The sequence below is a fragment of the Triturus cristatus genome, chromosome 1_1, assembly GCF_964204655.1.
Source record: "Triturus cristatus chromosome 1_1, aTriCri1.1, whole genome shotgun sequence".
Lineage (NCBI taxonomy): Eukaryota > Metazoa > Chordata > Amphibia > Caudata > Salamandridae > Triturus > Triturus cristatus.
This window is the reverse complement of record NC_140579.1, coordinates 519,821,791-519,842,272: the sequence shown is the minus strand read 5'-3', so window position 1 is coordinate 519,842,272 and position 20,482 is coordinate 519,821,791. Positions and strand designations below refer to the sequence as shown.

Here is a 20,482-nt window from a genome sequence, read left to right as displayed (position 1 = left end):
AATTGTCCATGCTGAATTTTCGTACCATGGGAAGTAAGAAATCCTCTCTCTTTCCACAAGCAACCAAAACTGTGAGCCACGCCAAATGTGTATTGGCTATCAGTATAAACATTCACTCTCTTTCCTTTTGACAACACACACGCTCTAGTCAATGCTATCAACTCCGCTGCTTGCGCTGAATTCTGTGCAATACGTGCTGTTTCAACAATCGTGTGCAAAGTTGTGACAGCATATGCTGCAGTCGTCTCTCCATTCGGAAGCTTAAAGCACGAACCATCTACCCATAGGGTACCATCAGGATTCGAAAGAGGAGTATCTTTCAGATCAACTCTACCCTTCGTTTCCTCCTCTGTCCGGAGAAAACAGTCATGCTGTTCCTGAGCATCTGTCTCTACAAAAATCGGCAACAAAGTAGCTGGATTCAATGTGTTGCACCGCTTGATGTGCACATGGCTAGCCAAAAGCGTCAACTCGTAACCTGACAAACGCGCACTGGTAAGATGTTGAGTCTTCGTTCTATTCAATAGGGTATCCACTGCATGTGGGACCATCACAATTAATGTATTATCCAATACCAAACCAGCAGACTGTCAGATAGAAACAGCCGCTGCCGCTGTAGCTCTTAGACAACTAGGCAACGCCCTAGCTACCGGATCTAAAGTAGCTGAAAAATACGCACATGGGCGCTGCTTGTCTCCAAATTGTTGCGTCAACACTGACAACGCACAACCTTCTCTGTCGTGTACATAAAGTGTAAAAGGTTTACTGTAGTCGGGGGTACCCAACACCGGAGCAGAACACAAAGCATCACGCAATTCGGAAAAACTCTCCTGACATTCGTCAGACCAAGGAAGAGGTTGTGGTGTGTCCTTAAGAGTAAGTGCCAACAAAGGTTTCGCTAGCAAAGAAAAATTCGGAATCCACTGTCTACAATACGAGGTGATACCTAAGAAGGCACGCACCTCTCTCTGTGTGCATGGCACAGTCATTTGGGCAATCGCTTGAATACGCTCTGGGGTCAATCACCTTCCCTCCTTCGAGAAGAGATGACCTAAGTAGGTCACTTCTTGGCGGCAATACTGCAACTTCGAAGGTGACACTTTATGATGAAGGTCAGACAGGTGTCGCAACAAAGAAAGAGTAACTTCTTTACAAATCTCTTCATCATCAGCAGCAACCAACAGATCATCAACATACTGGATAAGAGTAACATCAGAAGGCAATGCAAGAGTATCAAGCTGAGTTTTCAAAGCCTGACTGTAAATGGAGGGACTCTCACAATAACCTTGAGGAGCGCGCTTAAACCGGAAACTGCGGCCTCCTAAAGAGAAGCCAAAAATATCCCTACTTTCCTCAGCAATCGGAATACTGAAGAAAGCGTTCTTCAGATCAATAACAGAAAACCAAGCAGCTGAGGCAGGGATCATAGTCAATAAAGCAGTAATGTCCGGGACAACAGGAAACTGTGGCACAACGATCTTATTGACCTCTCTAAGGTCGATCACAAACCGATACACAGGTGGCTGAGAAGAGTCAGTACGCTTAAGGACAGGCAGAACAGGACTGTTACACACATTACCTCTCGTTTCTTCAACCACACCTTTCTCAACCAAATCATAGATAATCGCTAAAAGAGCTCTTTCGCCATCACTGGAAATTTTGTACTGGGGAATGCGAGGTAATTTAGCATTCGACTTAAGGGTAACAACGTAGGGTGGAATCTGCAAGAGACCAACATCATTGGGACCTGTAGCCCAAAGTGTATCAGGGAGAGAACGCAGTTCCAGTGGAAGGCGATCCTTAGACAGATACATCGGGGAAATCACTTTCTTACCCACCGTAAGATGTACTCCTGAAGGAGAACAATGTAATGTCGCATGCAATCTTTTCAACAAGTCCAAACCCAACAGATTCTCGCCACAGCCAATAGAAAGGGGCAAAGGACAAGAAACCGGATTAAGAACTGGGGCGCCAGAAAATCCTATTGAAACATTGGTCAAGCCAGACAAAGGTGCGCCGGGGAGTTTAGAGTGCATGATAGAACTCTTTGCTGCACCAGTATCCAAAAGAAAAGGTTCTGCCACACCTGATGTAATCACTTCAACATAAGGTCCACTCTGGTCTACTGGAACTGACACTACTCCCTCCCTTTGTCCATGGCTGTCCTAACTATCATTAAAACCAGCACTCTCACTTCCAACATAATAATCATCAGTGTAGTACTGAGCGGACTGGACGGTCGGAACATTCTGTTGGTCAAAATGATTCATACAATTCTGAGGGAAAAAGGAACGTTCATTCTGGGGAAACGTACCACGTCCCCTACCCCTAGGTACTTGTTGGAAACCACCACGACCTCTCAGACCAGACATACCATTTGCACGCTGTAGCAAGATCGGGCAACTATTCTTGAAGTCACCTTCTTCTTTACAATAAGCACACTGATTAGGGCCTAGCGGGAGTTGCGAAGCAAAAGACTCAGGCTTCTGCAACAGTTTCTGAAACTGTGGGGGTTGCTGAAACTGGGAAGGTTGCTGAAACTGACGCTGATTAGGGCGAGGCGGATAAGCCTGCTGCAGAAGAACTTTCGTTTTTAATTCTCTAGTCTTCTTCTCTACTTTATCCTTCTCATCTTTATCTCTATTCTCATAGTATTGTGCAGTAGCCAATATCTGAGCCAAAGAAGAAACAGCCCATGAACTCTCAGAGTCCTTTAACTTATTAGAAAGTTCAGGAAGTAAATTAAAAACAAACTTATCTACAAACAACCTCTGACCACCTTCTGTACTCATATCCTGACCACTATGATCAATGAATGTTTCCTCAAACCTAGTGAAGAAATCAGACACACTCTCGTCTTTCTTTTGTTTGCATGCTGCTAACTTGTCCCAATTCACCCGCAGAGGAGGCATCATAGTTTTCATTAAATTAATAATCCTACCAGGTAGTTCTGCAACTAGGGGTTCAGGTTTGGCACCTCCTACCTGCCGACCATCTCCAGCAGTAATATTAACCCACGTATCTCCTAACTCAGGCGCGTGATCCTCGTGACGGATCTTCGCCCACAAGGGTTGAGGAACTACATTACCCATCAACATATCTATGTCAGCTAAATTCATAACACACGCATCAACTGTCTGAGACAACTCCTTATAATAACCAGCAGGATTTTTACGGGGGTCAGGCAAAGTCTGCTTAAGAGCCAGGACCTCAGCTCTCTTCCAAGGGACATGCACCCACACTCGCTGAAAATGAGCCGGTGCAGCCGCAATACCATGAGCGGCATCAGCCACAACTGCCTCTCTCCCTACAGGGGGAACCTCTCTCATAGGATACTGCTTCACTTTTCTCCTAATAGAAGGGTCAGGTTCAAACAATGAGTGAGGTGGAAGTCTAGACCTAAAAGTGAGTAGTGTCTCTACCGCTTCCTCAACATCGGAACCCACTATCGTCCCTTTAGCAAATTCAGACTGAACATTAAGCAATTCCAGTGGAATTGAACCCAACTCATTATCTTCCCACTCCTGACGAAGGAAGGTACACATGACATCAAAAACATACCTTTGTTTTGGTGCCTCCCACTGTAGGAAGATATCCATAACCAATTGTGGACTGTACTTGGAGGTATTCGAAACCCATCTACGAGCAAGGAGATCTAACAATGCCCGCTATTCGGGACCAGGGAGCTGACTACGTCTCTGCTTACGTTCAGAAACAGGGGTCATATTCAGTGACCCAAAGAAAGGAGACAAAAGACTAGTGACAGTCTCCGTCATTTGTTGCCGAGCAGAAGGAGAAGTTGAAATGAGGACAGGAGACAAAGTGTTTTGAGGTGACAGAGACGTAGGGACAAAAATAAGAGAAGTCGAAGATAAAGGAGTGTAAGGCAAAAGAGTTTGAGGGAAGGCTGGTGGCAAGGCTGGCAGCCCTGGAGGGGGCTGCGCCGGGGGAGGAAGAACCACCTGTGAAGCAACGGATGGCTGAACAACAACAGGGGGTTGAACGACAACAAGGGGTGCAACAACTGGAGGTAACGGAGGTGCAGTAGCACCCTGCACATAAGGGGGTGGTAATCTCAGTAAATGTGACATCAAAGGATCCTTTTCAGGGTCTATAGTCACATTTGAAAGGGGAGGTGGCAAAGCCGGGTAACATTTGTCAATGGCCATGCAATGTTGTCTATCTGACACTTCAATCGCACGATCTTCTTCATCTTCCTTAAACTGCCTAGCAGCTTGCATTACCGATATATTCCTTTCCTTCCTATCTCTCATAGCTTGCTTAATTTCTCGCTGTTTGGCTTCCTTACGCCAAAGGCGGAAAGAGTCAAACATCGCCGGCCGGGCTTTCTTCTTAAATAGCGCAACTTCTAGGTTATCTAAAACATCTGATTCAAAACTACCATGTTGGGGCCATCGTAAAACACCATCTTTCCTTGTATAACGGACCCATACTTCATTAAAGGTAATGGGACCTACACCATGCTTTGAATAGAGCTCATAAGTTGGAGTTCCAACCGGAGGTATTGGACACGAGTCCTCCAATCGGGAATCCCTATTACAACTACAACAAAACCATTTCCTAAATTTGCTAAAACCAGGCATCTTTTAGCTCACTAGTCTTGCTTCAAACTTCAAGGGGTTATCAAAAAATGATACACTCGCAAATATACGAACCCCCCGGCTTCGACTATTGCAATGGCCGAATCAAAACCAAGAAACAAAACAAAGTCGTGGGAGCGACCTACTTAACCAAAATGTCTGTCAAGCCACCAGAAGACCGTCTAACGTCTCGCCTTACAAATCATCACAAGAGGGTCCAAGACAGTGCGACAGTCAGGGCAGCAGTCCTTCGCAGCCGTCGGAAAGGGGAAACCTCGCAGAAAAAAAAACTTCGGTCCACGTCCACATGCAGGGGTCGATGAAGTGGCGACCGTCCTCCAGAATTTCCTCACGGGGCTCCTCACAATCTTCGGGCTTGGACCAGTACCGCTGAAGTCGCCCAACGTTGGGTGCCAGTTGAAGAACCAGGGTTTAACCCAGCGGCGTCAGGGGCACGCCTAAGATCTTCGAGTTCACCTGTCTTGGTATACAGAGACACGGAATACTTCTGGATGGCATCAGAGACCAAGTTTATTAGCTGCAGCTAGTAACAGTGATCTTAGAAATACATCACGGTGTAAATTCTCAGGAGACTGCTCATTTTACTAAGGCGAGACGTCTCCTTTTATACCCAATATTCACATTATAAATGTACACCCACTGCACAAAATTCTAGCCAATAAGGTACATTTTCAAACAAAGTGTCACATAACAAAAACTCAATTTACGGTATCCCAACCCAAAAGTTAATTATTAGGAATGTCCCAAATTCAATCTCCACAAGCCGGACAAACCTATAATTGAAAGCATAACCCATGTAATGAAGAAACATAAAAAAAGAAACGGTAACAGATGCTGAACAAGATAAGGCATGTGGAAGGAAACTAAAAGTTAACGATGTCCTGAACATTGATTGGCAATCTCAGACAAAGATCGATCAGGGAAATTGGCTTTGCGGGGTCAGTTTCAGGTGCAGAGGTCAGTTTCTTACAGTTCATTTGAGAGTCAAAAAGAAACCTGGTTAATGTATACATGAACTAAGAAGGCCAGGCCACTTTATTCACCTGGCTACCTTCATAGGCCTACGTGAGGGCAACACAAAATGGTGGCACAGAACAAAATGGAGTCAGACTCGAGAATTACAGAACCTCAGAGGAATCGCGAACCACGTCAAGCGACCCCTGTATGTCGAAGTGGTCCGAAGGTCTTTTTCAGCGCGGTTTCTCCTTCCTGATGGCTGCTGACGACTGCTGCCCTGACTGCCGCCTTGCTTTGGCCCCTTTTGGTGATGTATGGTATCGCGAGACGTTAGACGGGCCTCTGTTGGCATAAGAAGACACTTAGTTAAGTATTGGTGGGTAGCTCCCACTATTTCGTTTTTTTTTGTTATGGGCCTTTGATTCGGCTATTGCAAAAGCCGAAGCCGAGGGGTGAGTACAGATTGTGCTGTGTTATTTGATTTAACCCCTTGATGTTTGTGAACAGTCCAGTGAAATAACGATGCCTGGTCTGAGTAAGTTTAGAAAGATTTGTTGTTTTGGTTGTGATAGGGATTCCAGGCTGGAGGACTCTTGTCCAATTCCTCCGGTTGGAACTCCCACTTATGAGTTTTATTCTAAACATGCTGTTGGCCCCATTGCCTTTAATGAGGCATGGATCCGATACACAAAGAACGATGGTGTTCTACAGTGGCCACACTGATATATTAGATAATTTGGAAGCAATTTTGTTTAAAAGAAAAGCCCGGCCGGCAATGTTTGACTCTTTCCGCCTCTGGCGTAAGGAAGCCAAACAGGCAAAACAAGATAAGAAAACACAAAGTATGATGATTATACAGGCTGCCCAGCAGTTTAAAGATAATGAGATTAATCATGAAATGGAAATTTCAGAGAGACGGCATCGTATGGCGATAGATAAATGCTATCCGGTGTTGCCTATTTCCCCTTCTGATAAAAGTAAGGATCCGGAGGAAGACCCTTTGATGTCTCACTTATTGAGATTGCCTCCTCCCTATGTACAAGGTGCTAATGCACCCCCATTGTTACAACCAGTTCAGCCATTAGTTGCGCCTCCGCCTGCTCCGGCTCTTCCGCATTTGCCCCTTCCGGTAGTGCCACCCCCACCTCTTCCGCCACCGACTTCTTTGCCTCCGTTTCCTGAACATCAATCTCCTTTGCCTTCGGCTCCCCTTATAGCTGTTAATTCTTCTGTTAGTTCACCTAATACCTTGTCCCCTGTTCTTATGTCTAATTCTCCTACTGTGCGCAAACGAATCACAGATACTGTCCCTGGGTTTCTGTCTCCTTTCTTTGAGACTTTGAATATGTCTCTGGCTTTTTCTCGAAGACAGTCTCATAGTCAACTCCCAGGTTCCGACGAACGGGTGGTATTGGACTCTCTCGCTCGCAAATGGATCGAGAAGGGTCCCCAGTATAGTGTGAAAGATATCATGACCACCTTTCATCAGTGGGAGGCGCCCACGCAGAGATATGTATTTAATGTTATGTGTGACACTCTCGCTAAAGAATGGGAGGATATGGATTTGGGTTTACTTCCTCAGGGTTTGTTAGATGTTCAGGCTAATTTCGATAAGGGACTCATTGTGGGTTCTAAGGTTGAGGATGCCGTAAGGACACTTGTCACTTTTAGGTCCTTATTTTCCTCACAGACTTTTTTTGATTCCGATCCTGCTGTTAGGTTGACATCCAAACATTATCCCATGAGAGAGGTTCCTCCAATGTGGAGAGAAGCGGTTGCACAAGCAGGTGCTAATCCAGCTGTTCCCGCGCACTTCCAGCGTATATGGGTACATGTCCCCTGGAAGAGATCTGAAGTTTTGGCTCTTAAACAGTCTCTACCGGATCCCCGTAAAAACCCTGCTGGCTATTATAAGGAGTTGTCCCAGTCTGTTGATGCCTGTATTATGAATTTAGCCGATATTGATATGTTGATGGGAAATGTAGTCCCACAAGCATTATGGGCTCGGATTCGTAGAGAGGATCACGCCCAAGCATTGGGTGGCGATTGGGCTGCTATAACTGCCGCGGATGCAGCCCAAGTGGGTGGTGCTAAGCCTGATGTTTTGATTTCAGAACTCCCTGGTAGGATTATTACTTTAATGAAAACGATGATGCCCGCCTTGCGTGTTAATTGGGATAAATTAGCTGCGTGTAAGCAGAAGAAAGATGAGAGTGTCTCTGATTTCTTCACTCGTTTTGAGGAGACGTTTATTGATCACAGTGGTCAGGATATGACTACGGAGGGTGGACAGCGATTATTTGTAGATAAATTCGTATTTAATTTGCTTCCCGAACTGTCACATAAGTTGAAAGACTCCGAGAGTTCATGGGCTGTTACTTCTTCTGCCCAGATATTGGCCACTGCTCAATATTATGAGAACAGGGATAAAGAGGAGAAAGATAAGCAAGAGAAGAAGACTAAAGAATTAAAAACGAAGGTTCTTCTGCAACAAGCTTATCCTCCTCGCCCTGCTCAGCGCCAGTTTCAACAGCCTCCACAGTTTCAGAGGGTGTATCAAAAGCCTGAGCCCTTTATTCCGCGACCTTTATTAGGTCCTAACCAATGTACCTATTGTAGAGAGGAAGGTCATTTTAAGAATAGCTGCCCGGATTTATTGCAACGTAAGGGAGAACTATCTGCTCCACGAGGCCGTGGTGGTTTCCAGATAATATACAGGGGTAGAGGTCGAGGTGTGATGCCTCAAGAACAGTGTTGCTTACCCCCTCCAAATTCTACGAACTACTTCGATCAGCAGAATACTCAGTCTACACAGTATTACAATGATGATTATCATGTTGAAGGTGAAAATGAAAGCCTTCACGCTAACTAGGACAGCCATAGACAAAGTGAGGGATTTGTATCGATTCCAGTAAATCAGGATGGGCCTTATGTCAATGTCACTACAATGGGTGTTTCAGAGCCATTTCTTTTAGATACTGGTGCGATGAGAAGTTCTATCATTCACTCTAAACTCCCTGGGGCACCTTTGTCTGGCTTAACAAATGTATCGGTAGGATTTTCTGGTGCCCCAGTTCGTAACCCGGTCTCCTGTCCTTTGCCTATTTCAAGTGGCCCTTATGATATAGAAGCTCCTCTTCTTTTAATGACTGGTTGCAGCGAGAATCTGTTGGGTTTGGATCTTTTGAAAAGAATGCATGCAACGATATATTGTTCTCCTTCTGGTGTGCATCTTACTTTAGGGCAGAAATTGACTTCTTCAATGTATTTGTCTAAAGATCAATTCCCACCTGAATTGCTCTCTCTTCCTGCAACGCTCTGGGCTACGGGTCCAAATGATGTTAGTTGTCTTGAGATTTCGCCTTATGTTGTTACACTCAAGCCCAATGCTAAATTGCCACGCATTCCTCAATACAGAATTTCCAATGAAGGTGAAAGAGCGCTTTTGGATATCATTTATGATTTGGTCCAGAAGGGTGTGATTGAGGAAACGAGAGGAAATGTATGTAATAGTCCTTTTCTTCCTGTTCTTAAATGCACTGATCCTTCTAAGCCTCCTGTTTATCGTTTTGTGATTGATCTTCGGGAGGTCAATAAAATTGTTGTACCACAGTTTCCTGTTGTTCCAGATATCACTGCCCTGTTAACTATGATACCTGCCTCAGCGGCTTGGTTTTCTGTTATTGATCTGAAAAATGCTTTCTTCAGCATTCCCATTGCCAAAGAGAGTAGGGATATTTTTGGTTTCTCTCTAGGAGGCCGAAGTTTCCGGTTCAAGCGCGCACCCCAAGGCTATTGTGAAAGCCCCTCCATTTATAGTCAAGCTCTGAAATGTCAGCTCGATGTTTTTCCTTTGCCCCCAGGTGCTACTCTTATTCAATATATGGATGATTTGTTGATTGCTGCTGATTCAGAGGATGTCTGCAAGAATGTGACTGTTGCACTGTTACGTCACTTGTCTGATCTTAATCATAAGGTTTCGCCTTCTAAACTACAATATGTCCGTCGAGAGGTTACCTATTTGGGTCATCTCTTATCAAAGGAGGGAAGGCGATTAACCCCAGAATGAATTCAAGCAATTGCGCAAATGTCTGTGCCATCTACACAAAGAGAGGTGCGCCCCTTTCTGGGCATCACTTCTTATTGTAGACAGTGGATTCCGAATTTTTCTTTGTTGGCCAAACCTTTGTTAGCACTCACTTTGAAAGACACACCCCAACCCCTTCCTTGGACTGACGAATGTCAGAAGACTTTTTCTGATTTACGTACTGCTCTGTGTTCTGCTCCTGTGTTGGGTACTCCAGATTACAGTAAGCCCTTCACGCTCTATGTCCATGAAAGAGAGGGTTGTGCGTTGTCAGTCTTAACACAACGATTTGGAGACAGCGGCCATGTGCCTATTTTTCAGCTACGTTAGACCCAGTAGCCAAGGCATTGCCTAGTTGTCTTAAAGCTACAGCAGAAGCAGCGATTTCTATTCGTCTGTATGCTGGAGTGGTGCTAGATAATACTCTCATTGTTATGGTACCACATGCAGTGGATACCTTGCTAAATAGGACGAAAACACAACATCTTACAAGTGCTCGATTGTCTGGATATGAGCAGAAGCCTCCACAGACCCAGGTCATTCTATCCAACCTGGAGACTGGGTCTGTGTGAAAAATCTTCAGAGGACAAAGACTTTAGAACCTCGCTGGAAGACGCCTCGACAAGTTCTCCTGACAACTCGCACAGCAGTAAAAGTCGAAGGGAAAAAGAACTGGATCCACGGCGTGCACTGCAAGAAAGTGCCCTTGCCCTTGCCTTTTGATCAGTGGGTTCGTAAGGGTATAGGTGATTCTGAAGGAGAAAAAGTCCCCCGATTCATACCTTTCAGTAGTGCACACCTGGATGGAACTCGATCGGAGAAAGAAGATGACGATATTCTACAAGAAGCCGTACCTTCCCATCTCCGATTAAACTCTACAGAGCCACAGACCCTATTTCAAGACCAAACTGTACCAACAAGGACTAGATACAATTTAAGACCTAGATTGGTCAAGGACACCTGAGATTTCCATCTCTTCTGCTACATTTATCATCTGTCCAGGTTGCAGGGTCACGGTAGGAGTCTTGGTTTGTGACCTGTATAGTGGCTAGGCCCCCAGGACTTGCAGTGTCATAGGACGGCTAATAATCACGGCCAAGTGAGTAAGGAAGATTGCCGTGAGCAACAATTTTAGAGGATGGATGTTAAATTAGGAAAGAAGGATAATAAGGAAGAGATGAGAAAGAAATATTGTAAACTATTGTACAGTCGATGTGGCGTAACATTGTGTGTTTCTATATTTTTGTGTATCTTATTGGCTTGTGTAGGTTGGGTTATTCATGCTATGCAGCAAAAAGTTGTCCCTAATTCTATCTCCTTGCCTCTTCATTCTACTATCTCCCCACATCAATTATATACACGTCCCCAACATGAACTAATCAGGAGAACAGAATATTTTAATAATTCATTTATCCAATTGTTTCACCAACACCAATTGGTAGTCAACACAACCGACTGTTGGGTGTGTGGACTTATGCCTCATACCACAGATAAAGGGATGCCATATTTAGTCCTTCCATTTTCTTATGAAGGTTCCGCTTGGGCCTATTTTGTAATATTTTCAAATGCATATCAGAGCCGATTTAGACGTCCAGTTGGTTCCTATGGTAGTAAGCCAGATTTTAGTCATAATTCTCTGATAAAGGGAATGGTGGCTATGACTAAAATTGTGGAGAATAATAAGGTTCCTGTTGACGAGAGACAAACATATACTAATTGGAACGTGACTCGTTACATTACTAGCCTTACAGATAAAACTAAACAGGGAAAATCTCCACCAATTTGGACTGTCCCTCATCAAGGTAATTTCGGTTTACAAATGAATGGCCAGACTACTGACACTGGACAAAGAAAAAGCTTTTGTTCCCATACATACATCTACACGTCTCAGAATTCACCGCCGTTAGTGCCATCCCAGGGCACATATTTTGTCTGCCAAGATAGAGCTTACACGTGGCTACCAACGGATTTTTCAGGAACATGCTATATAGCTTTTCTTCTCCCTCCTACATACACTGCTCCTTCAGGCCATCATAGAAACAGATATGGCAGAGGGATTATTGATTCTAAAGACACAGCAGGACAAGAGGGAAGTGATTTCCTCAAAGGATTTCTTCCTTTTTGGGGCCCAATGGCCAACAGCAGAAACATGAGACAGCTGGTTCGTGTTGTTGAGACTACCATAGATGTCACTGTGGGAGCCTTGAGTAATCTCACAGCTGAACTTCAGCTGTGAGATCGTCTCATGACTTTGCAGAACCGGATTGCACTAGATGTTATTCTTGCAGATCGTGGTGGAGTCTGTAAATCGATCGGATCTGGCTGTTGTATTTATATACCTGACGACGCCCCTATGGTATACCAAGCCATCTCCAAATTACACATGATCTCCGAATCGATTCATCAAGACGAAGGAGATTGACTTTATTAGGATGGTTTTGGGGATTACTATCTAAATGGGGATGGAAGGTACTAACCTTCCTTGGAGTGGTTTTGGCCATCATTTTTTCCTGTTGTCTCTGTATGCAGTGTGGCCCCGCCATCTGCGGTCTTTGTGCCACTCTGTGTGTCCCAAGACCTGAGTCACAGAAAACAGAGAAAATTAAAATGATGTTGCAGCAACAGTTTGACGACCTCATGGCTATTGACATTGATTCAGATTAATGTGAATCTGTGTGTTTTGCCTGAGTTATGGCAAAAGGAGGGTCTGAGGAAATTCGATTTTCGATCTAGCTTGTATTCAGCCACCATTTTGTGTTCCACCGCCATTTTGTGTTGCCCTCACTCAGGCAGCACAATGAACGAAGTTTTTCTGCTGATCTTACTGCGACTTGTCAAATAACCTTCTGCCTCTGTTTACGAGACTGATGTCAGGGACTGGCTGAGTCCACTAATCCTCGTCTGGTTTGACTAAACCCTGTCTCAACTGTCTGTCGGTTCACACCATTCTTTCCTGACTTTATCTTATCTTCTGGCCTTCGCTATTCTCTACTTGTATTCTCTCATTTCACAACTGTCCTCCAAAGCATACAAATATGTCCTGCCACCTGCAAGTTGAGTTGTAGACACTACCACTGATTAACTTGTGGGGAGGGGTGACAAAAACAGTTGGAAGAGAGGTTTATTTGGGTTACTTGATATCTTGTTTTCAAACTTTTCTCATTGGTTATATCTTGTTTTAAAACTCTTCTCATTGGATAACCATGTATGCATTGGGAGTGTTCTTGGTGAATCTATGTGCTATAAAAGATTGTGCGCCACGGAGTAAAGTGGCAGTCTCCTAAGAACATACTGAGTGTACTTCTGGGACAACTGTACTTAGCTGCAGCTAATAAACCTGATCTTCTACGCTCAACAGAATGTCCTGTGTCTCTGTTCAACAAAGCAGGTGAACTCAGGAGATTAAGGCGTGCCCTGCGCCGCCAGGCCCATAAGGCCCTGGTTCTTCAAAGGCAGAATGAAATTATTGGTAGATGAAGCCCCTCAGGCCACTAGGCCCATAGTACTTCTAACCTTTTTATGCAACTCTTTCCACTACAAAAAAAGTAAGCATAATATCTACAGAAGTTTGCTAGAACAGCTGTTGTAGGTTTCCACATATCCTCCTGGCTTTCATCTTACTAATGCTTCCCAGTAAAATAGCAACTCTATTTGCACACAGAATGCATCACAGCGGATGGTGTTAAGCGAAAGGTCAGCAGCATCAAAGTGAATCTGGCCGTAACTGCAACAGGAGTAAAACTTCAAATTCTGAAAGCAAAAAAACACTAAAACCAAATATGGCTTTGATATCTTGACAACTTCCCTATATTTTAGCTACCCGTTTAATTTACAGCATCGTAAAGTAAAGGCCTCAGATAGCTAATGGTCATACTGCTCTATAAATCAATTATATAACTATCAAGCCACCTGGTTTAAATGCTTACAATATTCCTCTATAGAACAAGAAGTTTGCAGATTTTAGTCATAGGAACGGGGAGTTGGTAAAGCAGCAACTTCCTTTCATGGAGAAGTACCCAAGCACCTCTGTATCTGAGCCGTCTTACCAAGCAGCTGACATAGCTTCATCCTCAGACTGCACACAGCAGACCGTTCTTCAACAGAAGAGCTGGAAGAATATGGCAGATCAGGTGCAGTTCAATGAAGCCAAAAACAACATGCCGCCCAAGCCGCTGAGAATCAGGATGACGTTCACAGGTATCTCCGTTCAAGACTACTTCCTGTGGGATGATGGAATCCACAAGCATAATTTAATCCAGTGAGTTGACAATTTGCATTAATTACAAGCTTGTAGTCAAAGGCTAGGTTCATGCAACAATTACATATTTTAATGGGATTTCGTGGAGCTGATCTAGTACTAGAATCTTGAAGTTCATCATTCGTTTAAATTACTATGGGTTATTAAGTATTCCTTGTAGTTTGTTTTCGGAATTTGTAATTCCTCATTGGCCTACCAAGCATGTTTTGGGATTGTGCGCACAAAGCAGGGCTTGGGAACTTCATGGACACGCATTTAAGAGAGCACACCGATGATGAGAGAGAACCAGTTTTACACAAGGCATCAGTTTGAAAAGGTTGCCATAGGACAGATTGGCCACACCCAATTCGAGGGGAATAACAGTTCAACTTCATATGAAAATAGTGCCAATGTTCACTCTCTCAGCAAAGCAACGTTTGACTTACACAAAGTATTAAAACAAACAGGAGAGAATTGATACAATCACCTTGAATAGATTAAAAGTATAAAATTAATGTATCTCTGAACCTTTCATCTGATAGACTCATGTGCAGGTATAATTTTCAGATTTCCACCAACAAGCTCTTTACTGTGAAAACGTTCCATTCCATTTTGTTCTGTCTTTATACTCTTTGCTTATATGTTTGACATAAACAGAGGCAATCTGTGGTTCGATTAGGCAAAGCTACGCCTTTCTCTTCCATGTGTATTAGCCAATGGGAAAGCAGCACAAGCCTGTAACTCTCAGGGGGAGTTGCGTGCTTTTTAGGTTTCACCTGCACACAGTTTTAACTGTTTTTTGTCAAAAGACCTATTGAAGTATTCACAATGGACTTCAGGCCCGCCCATTGCTCATCACTGATTGATCACATATCAATTTAATTTACTTGCTTGTTCCTCAGTGGCTTGCCTTTCTCCTCTTGGGTTTGATCCTCCACTTGATTACAGCTTCTTTACTACCCCTTTGATTGAATGACTTAACATTGTACTACTTACATTCAGGTAATTACATCTTTGGGTCGAAGCCTACCAGACACCAGAGCTGTCTGGTTTGATAATGTCATCTTGGGGACAATCAGGAGGCTTCCCTTGGAATACATTCCGCCCATTGTTTACCACTGGCTTTGTGGTTTGTAACTCACATTGGCTTGCCTTCCATTTGCTGGCTCTATTGGTTTTGGGCTGTCCAGCTCAAGTTCGTTTTTCCTTGCCAAAACCCTATTTACTGTATTCGTCCACCAGTGCTTGATTTCTGTAAACTGGCCTTCAAATCTTGTTCTTATCTTGTCACACTTTCTGCGTATTCAAAGACTGAGACTAAATGTCAGGCTCTGTCTTCCAGGAAGCATGGTATTTAATTTTCTTTTTTTCTGAGTTCAAAGTGAGAGGATTTATGTGACAATCATGGTGGCTCCAGGGAGGTTCTTGAGGAAGTGTTAGACCTGTCAGCCCTTTGGGTGGTCCCTCCTCATCATTATTTATTTTGTCCCACTTTTGCCTCAAACCCTGTTTGAATTTTTCCTTTTTGGGAACCACCAGACTTTTTCGTGTTGCTACAGATTCAGGGAGCCATTTTAGCTACCCCTGAAACTTCTGTCTGAGGGCCTGGAGCACAAAATGGTGGCCACCTGTGACATCACCAGCATCCACTGGAACCTACCAGCACCTTCCAGAACATTCCAGGAGATTCCAGAACTCTGTGACAGTTGGAGACCGTTTAGAATGTTGGGAGGATAAGAGAGGCAGTTGGCAGTTGGAGCTGGCAGTTGGCACCTGACTGGTGAAGAGAGAGGAGCACAACAGTGAAGGAGGAAGGAGTGAAGCAGCAGGGGTGGAAACTTGTGCCTGGAGTGGGGTCCATAAACCCACCCTTGATACTTGTCCCTACAGATGGATCCCAGCCTATAGCCCTGTGTGGGAAGAAGACAGAAGAAAACCATCCTAAGGACCTGGACAGCAGGAACAGGCCTTAGAACCAAGAAAACAGCAAGATTCTGACCTGAGAACTGGTTTCCCTGGAGTCCGGCGTCGAGTAGCCTGAAGACCTGGAGCCCGAGGTGGAGAAGCGGCGCTGACTGAAGTAGCAGACGTCGTACCCGGAGCCGCCTGAGGTCGTGAGAGGGCGCCGACAGAGGTCGTGAGGAATACCAGAGGTCGAGGATTAAGTGAACCGAGGTCGAGCGAGCGGCGTCATCGGAGGAGTGAAGTCCGCCCTCCGGAGTCGTCGGAGACCGAGGTAGAGGAGCACCGGAGGTCGGGAGTGAGGATCGCACTCCGGAGTCGCCCGGAGCCTGTGAGGAGGAGCACCGGAGGTCGGGGGTGAGGATCGCACCCCGGAGTCGACATCGTGAAGAGACTGCCCGACGCCGTCGAATCGGAGGTCGAGATCGAACCGAGGCCACCGACATCGGACCGGAACCGCCTACCGGCGTCGTCAAAGAACTGACATTGTGCCGAGGCCGCCGAGACCGAACCGGAACCGCCTCACGGCGTCGACACGACTCCAGCGGCGTCGGAACATCAGAAAAAGGGCAGTAAGTGGAGTAGAGGGCGCCTAAGGCCCTGTGGAGACCTGAGAGACTGCTCTAAGGGGCTAGGGAGGTGCTGAAACCAACCTGACTGTGCAAGGGGTGAACTGGGACTAACCTAGAGAGGTTGTGTGGAGAGAGAAAGCCAGGGCACTGGTATTCCCCCCTTTTGATCTACCTCAGCTTAGGCCTCAGCCTTGTCCCAGCCAGGGAGTAGCCCCCCCTCAAGCCTTCCACAACCCTACAAGCTGTGCCTGGGCCAAATCAGCCCTTAAGAATTGAAGTGTCATCTGATTACATGAGTGTGGCTGTATACTTTTAATTATTTATTGGGGGTACTGTATTTATTGAATTTTTACCTATTTATTGCTGCACTATATTTATAGGTCCACAGGACTTGTTGGTGTACAATATTTATTGGTACAGTATTTATTGCCTCAAAGTATTTAATTGTCTGTATATATTGCACTTGTATTTATGCCCTGTTATTTATGATCACCCCTATTTATTTCATCAAACAGCCAATATTTATTTGACCTGCACTAATTGAAACTTGTATATTGTGATTGACCTATTTATTTTTCCAATCAGCAACTAAGAGAAAAAGATAAAGAAAGAATATTTTCATAATTTTTACGGTGTAGAGTCGTTTTTGGAACGGATGCACGCATGGTTCTTGTATGGGTATATTGTATGCTTAGCACTGCGCCTGTTTCCTGACCACTCGAGCCAAGCTACCACAGTGTGTTCGGGGAGTCCACCACCACCCTGCGGAGTGGGAGTGGGCGTTTCCAACAGGAAGTATCTACAATGATTTTTTTTTCTAGCACACAACAAAATGTAAATGCCTCTAAATGAACTGTGCAGATATTTCAGAATTAGAAAAGCCCAAATGAAGCAAATTTAGGGGGATTCTTAAGTGTGGTGGAAACAAATATTTTAAAACGATCAATACACTAGATGTTGACATTGCCACACGCTGTATACTTTTATCAGTAAAACTGTATGTCTGTGCAAATGTAATGGTGATTTTGTCTGAATTTGAAGTGTGCTACCACGCCATGCATATTCCACTCTATGCCACTCTACTCCACTCTAATTTGCACCACTCTACACTACGCAACAGCACTCTACTTTGCACCACTCCAGTCCCCTCCTCTCTACTCTACACAAATCTACTCTATGCCAAAGCACTCTACCCTACACCACTCTTCTATGCAACACTGCACCCTATTTCACTGCATTTTACACCAATGCACTCAACACCACTATACTCAAAACCACTGCACCCTACGCCAACTACTCTGCGCCATTGCACTCTGTGCACTATGCTCTACTCAGCAACACTATGACCCTTATACTCTACTCTGAAACATTTTACACCACTTCATTCCATGCCATTGAACTATAAGCCACTCTTTTCTACTCTGCACCACTGTACTCTAAACCTCTGCTCTCTACACCACTCTACGCCACTACATTCCATGCCAATGCACTCCACACCACTCTGCCATACACCACTACACCCTACGACAGTCTACTCTACAACACTACACTCCCTGCCACTCTACTCCCCACTACTCTACTGTACACAACACTTCACCAATGCACTCTACAGCCCTACACTCTATGGTACTGTACTCTACCCTGCACCACTCCACTCTATGTCATTTCACTCAACAACATTGCACTCTCCGCCACAGAACTCTCTGCCACTGCAATCTACCCTGCACCTCTATTCCACACCACTCTATTGTATGCCGCTGCACTCTATGCCCCTGTACTCCATGCTAATGCTCTCTTCACCACTTTATTCAAAACCAATACACTCTGAGGCAATCCACTCTGCACCACTGCACTGTACGCCACTGCACTCTACAACACTGAGACCACTCTACATGATTGAACACTACATCACTTTACTCTGCCCCACTCTACTACACTGTACTCTACACAAATGCACTCTATGCAACTCTACTCTGTAGCACTGCACTCACCACCACTCTACTCTGCACCCCTCTAAACGGTGCCACTGCACAAATGCTCTTACGCCACATCTTCCGTATTTCTTCCTCCTCACCTGGTCACTCCCTGTGCCTGTCCTCGTTTCATTTGCGCCGTAAATCATTGGCTGCACACAGGGATGGGCGGGGGCAATGGTTGATGGCGGTAGCATGGTTTGCTTGCTCTAGGGCTTCTCAACCCGTACTAATAGAAACAGCAAACAGTTGCACGTGAGTCACAAGTGCAGGCTAGAGAGAATGTATTAGACTCCAGGATCATACACAACAATAACATACTAGAGTTGTGGCCATTTTTGGAACAAAGGATTTAGTTCATTACAAGGCGAGCATCAGTTCCGCAGTAGGATGCGTAAAATCCAGTGCACTTTAAAGTATTACCAAATTAAGGATACGCACTAGCACAGGATTTGCTCAACAATCTGGCACTATTTGTAATATTTTCATACAGTATCATGCCTGAGATCGTGGAATGGCTTTCATTTTTATTAGGGTGCATCAGATTAATAATGGTCTTTGTTCTCTGTATCATGTTGCATACCTTGTGAATTAAAACTCAAGCGATGTTTTCAATATACCATGTTGAGTAGTCTTATTGTAAGTTCTCATTTAAAAAAAGTAATTTCTTAACTAAAACCTGGAGTGTAGTTCATAACACTCCTGCCCTTTTGGGTACCTCTGAAAGTTTCATGACATAGCCCCATACTATTATTCATGTACCCAAAAATTCAGAGCTTTCAGATGATGTATGAATGCTGACTATTCCCAAACAACTCCTCACTCTCTCCTCTCCCTCTATACACCAACTCCACCAGCTCTCTCTTTCGGCCATTCTGCTCTAGTCTCTTCCTCACAAACTCACAACTGCCTGTTTTACACTCTCTCTTATATTCCTGTTTCCCTGCCCCATTCTTCTCTAACGATCCCTTTCACTCAGGCACTCTTCTCTCTAAACCCTCTTTTACTCTCTTTGTCTCTCACACACATATCCTGCTCCGGTATCATGCCGTCTCCTGCCATGCATTGTACTCGAACCTTTATCCCCAACTCAACGCTCGTACATCTATTCACTTCAGATTCTTCACGACACGCTGCACGGAGCTTTGCCTTGCGCAGCGTGTCTCGTGAGGTAGACTCTTAAGTGTCTAAATACAACAGCAAGCACTTCAGCACCCCACCTAGGGCAGTGGTATGGTACCTGTGGGCCGGGGACCCATGGGTGTCTGCAAAGCCTCCTCAGGGGGTCCACTACTACTTAGAAAATGTAATAATATTAACAGATTAATAAAGTGCACATCAATAAAGAAGCTACATGTCATTTGAAAATTTAAAAATGCATTGCAAATGTGAAGGAATTTGAAATTGGAGACTAAAAACTAAATTGGTATCCTCATATTAATTTGTGGGAGCCGTGCAAGTACATCAAACGGTATATAGTAGGGATGATGAGTGCCCTCATTTCAATTTAGAAAAGCTCCAACCTTCATATTAAACATTTTTAAAATTGATTTTCTTTTATTTACATGTGATTGAGAAATAAATAAAATGTGTAATCATTTGTGTATGTGTTTGGATGTTTCTTTCTTTATTTTTTGTGTATTGTTTTACGGTTTAAATCACTGACAATGCTGAGGCTGGGTCCCTCGGCTAGCAGTCATAACTCTGTGGGGAGTACCAGGATTTCAATAATGATTCAGGGCGGGGGATCACCAGGTTCCACAAATGATTAATTGGGGGTCCCTTGAAGTCAAAAGTTTGAGAACCACTAACCTAGGGGAAATAAGCATTATACAAATTATTCAATGAAAAACAATTCAAGCATAGGCAAAGTCAAAAGGTTGCAAATTCTTGCTCATATTGTTGCCTACGTAAAAACAGAAAACACACTTGGGAGCGGTTTGCTGGAGCCAAGTGTACACAACAGTGACTGCCTAAGGCGTGTTGTACATGTAGCAATGCTTCACTCAGTAAGGATTATATCTGACAGGAAGTTTGCTAAGCAACCCTGACATAACAAAACGTAAAAACCA

At 44.4% G+C, this 20,482-nt stretch overlaps 1 protein-coding gene and 1 pseudogene across 4 annotated transcripts in view; both read right to left on the bottom strand.

Moving 5' to 3' along the window:
- LOC146870525 (rho GTPase-activating protein 27-like) overlaps positions 1 to 20,482 on the bottom strand; it is a 1,164,614-nt pseudogene that overhangs the window by 387,259 nt on the left and 756,873 nt on the right. The gene's annotated exons all lie outside the window — the stretch shown is intronic.
- Positions 1 to 20,482, bottom strand: part of LOC146870528 (syncytin-2-like) — a 283,792-nt gene that overhangs the window by 111,016 nt on the left and 152,294 nt on the right. For 2 of the 3 annotated variants that reach the window (XR_014978313.1, XR_014978314.1), the window contains exon 2: positions 13,713 to 13,886. The exons of the other annotated variant lie outside the window; for it this stretch is intronic. The gene's annotated coding sequence lies outside the window, so the exon portion shown is untranslated. The remainder of the gene's footprint in view (positions 1 to 13,712; positions 13,887 to 20,482) is intronic. 3 annotated transcript variants of the gene reach the window in all.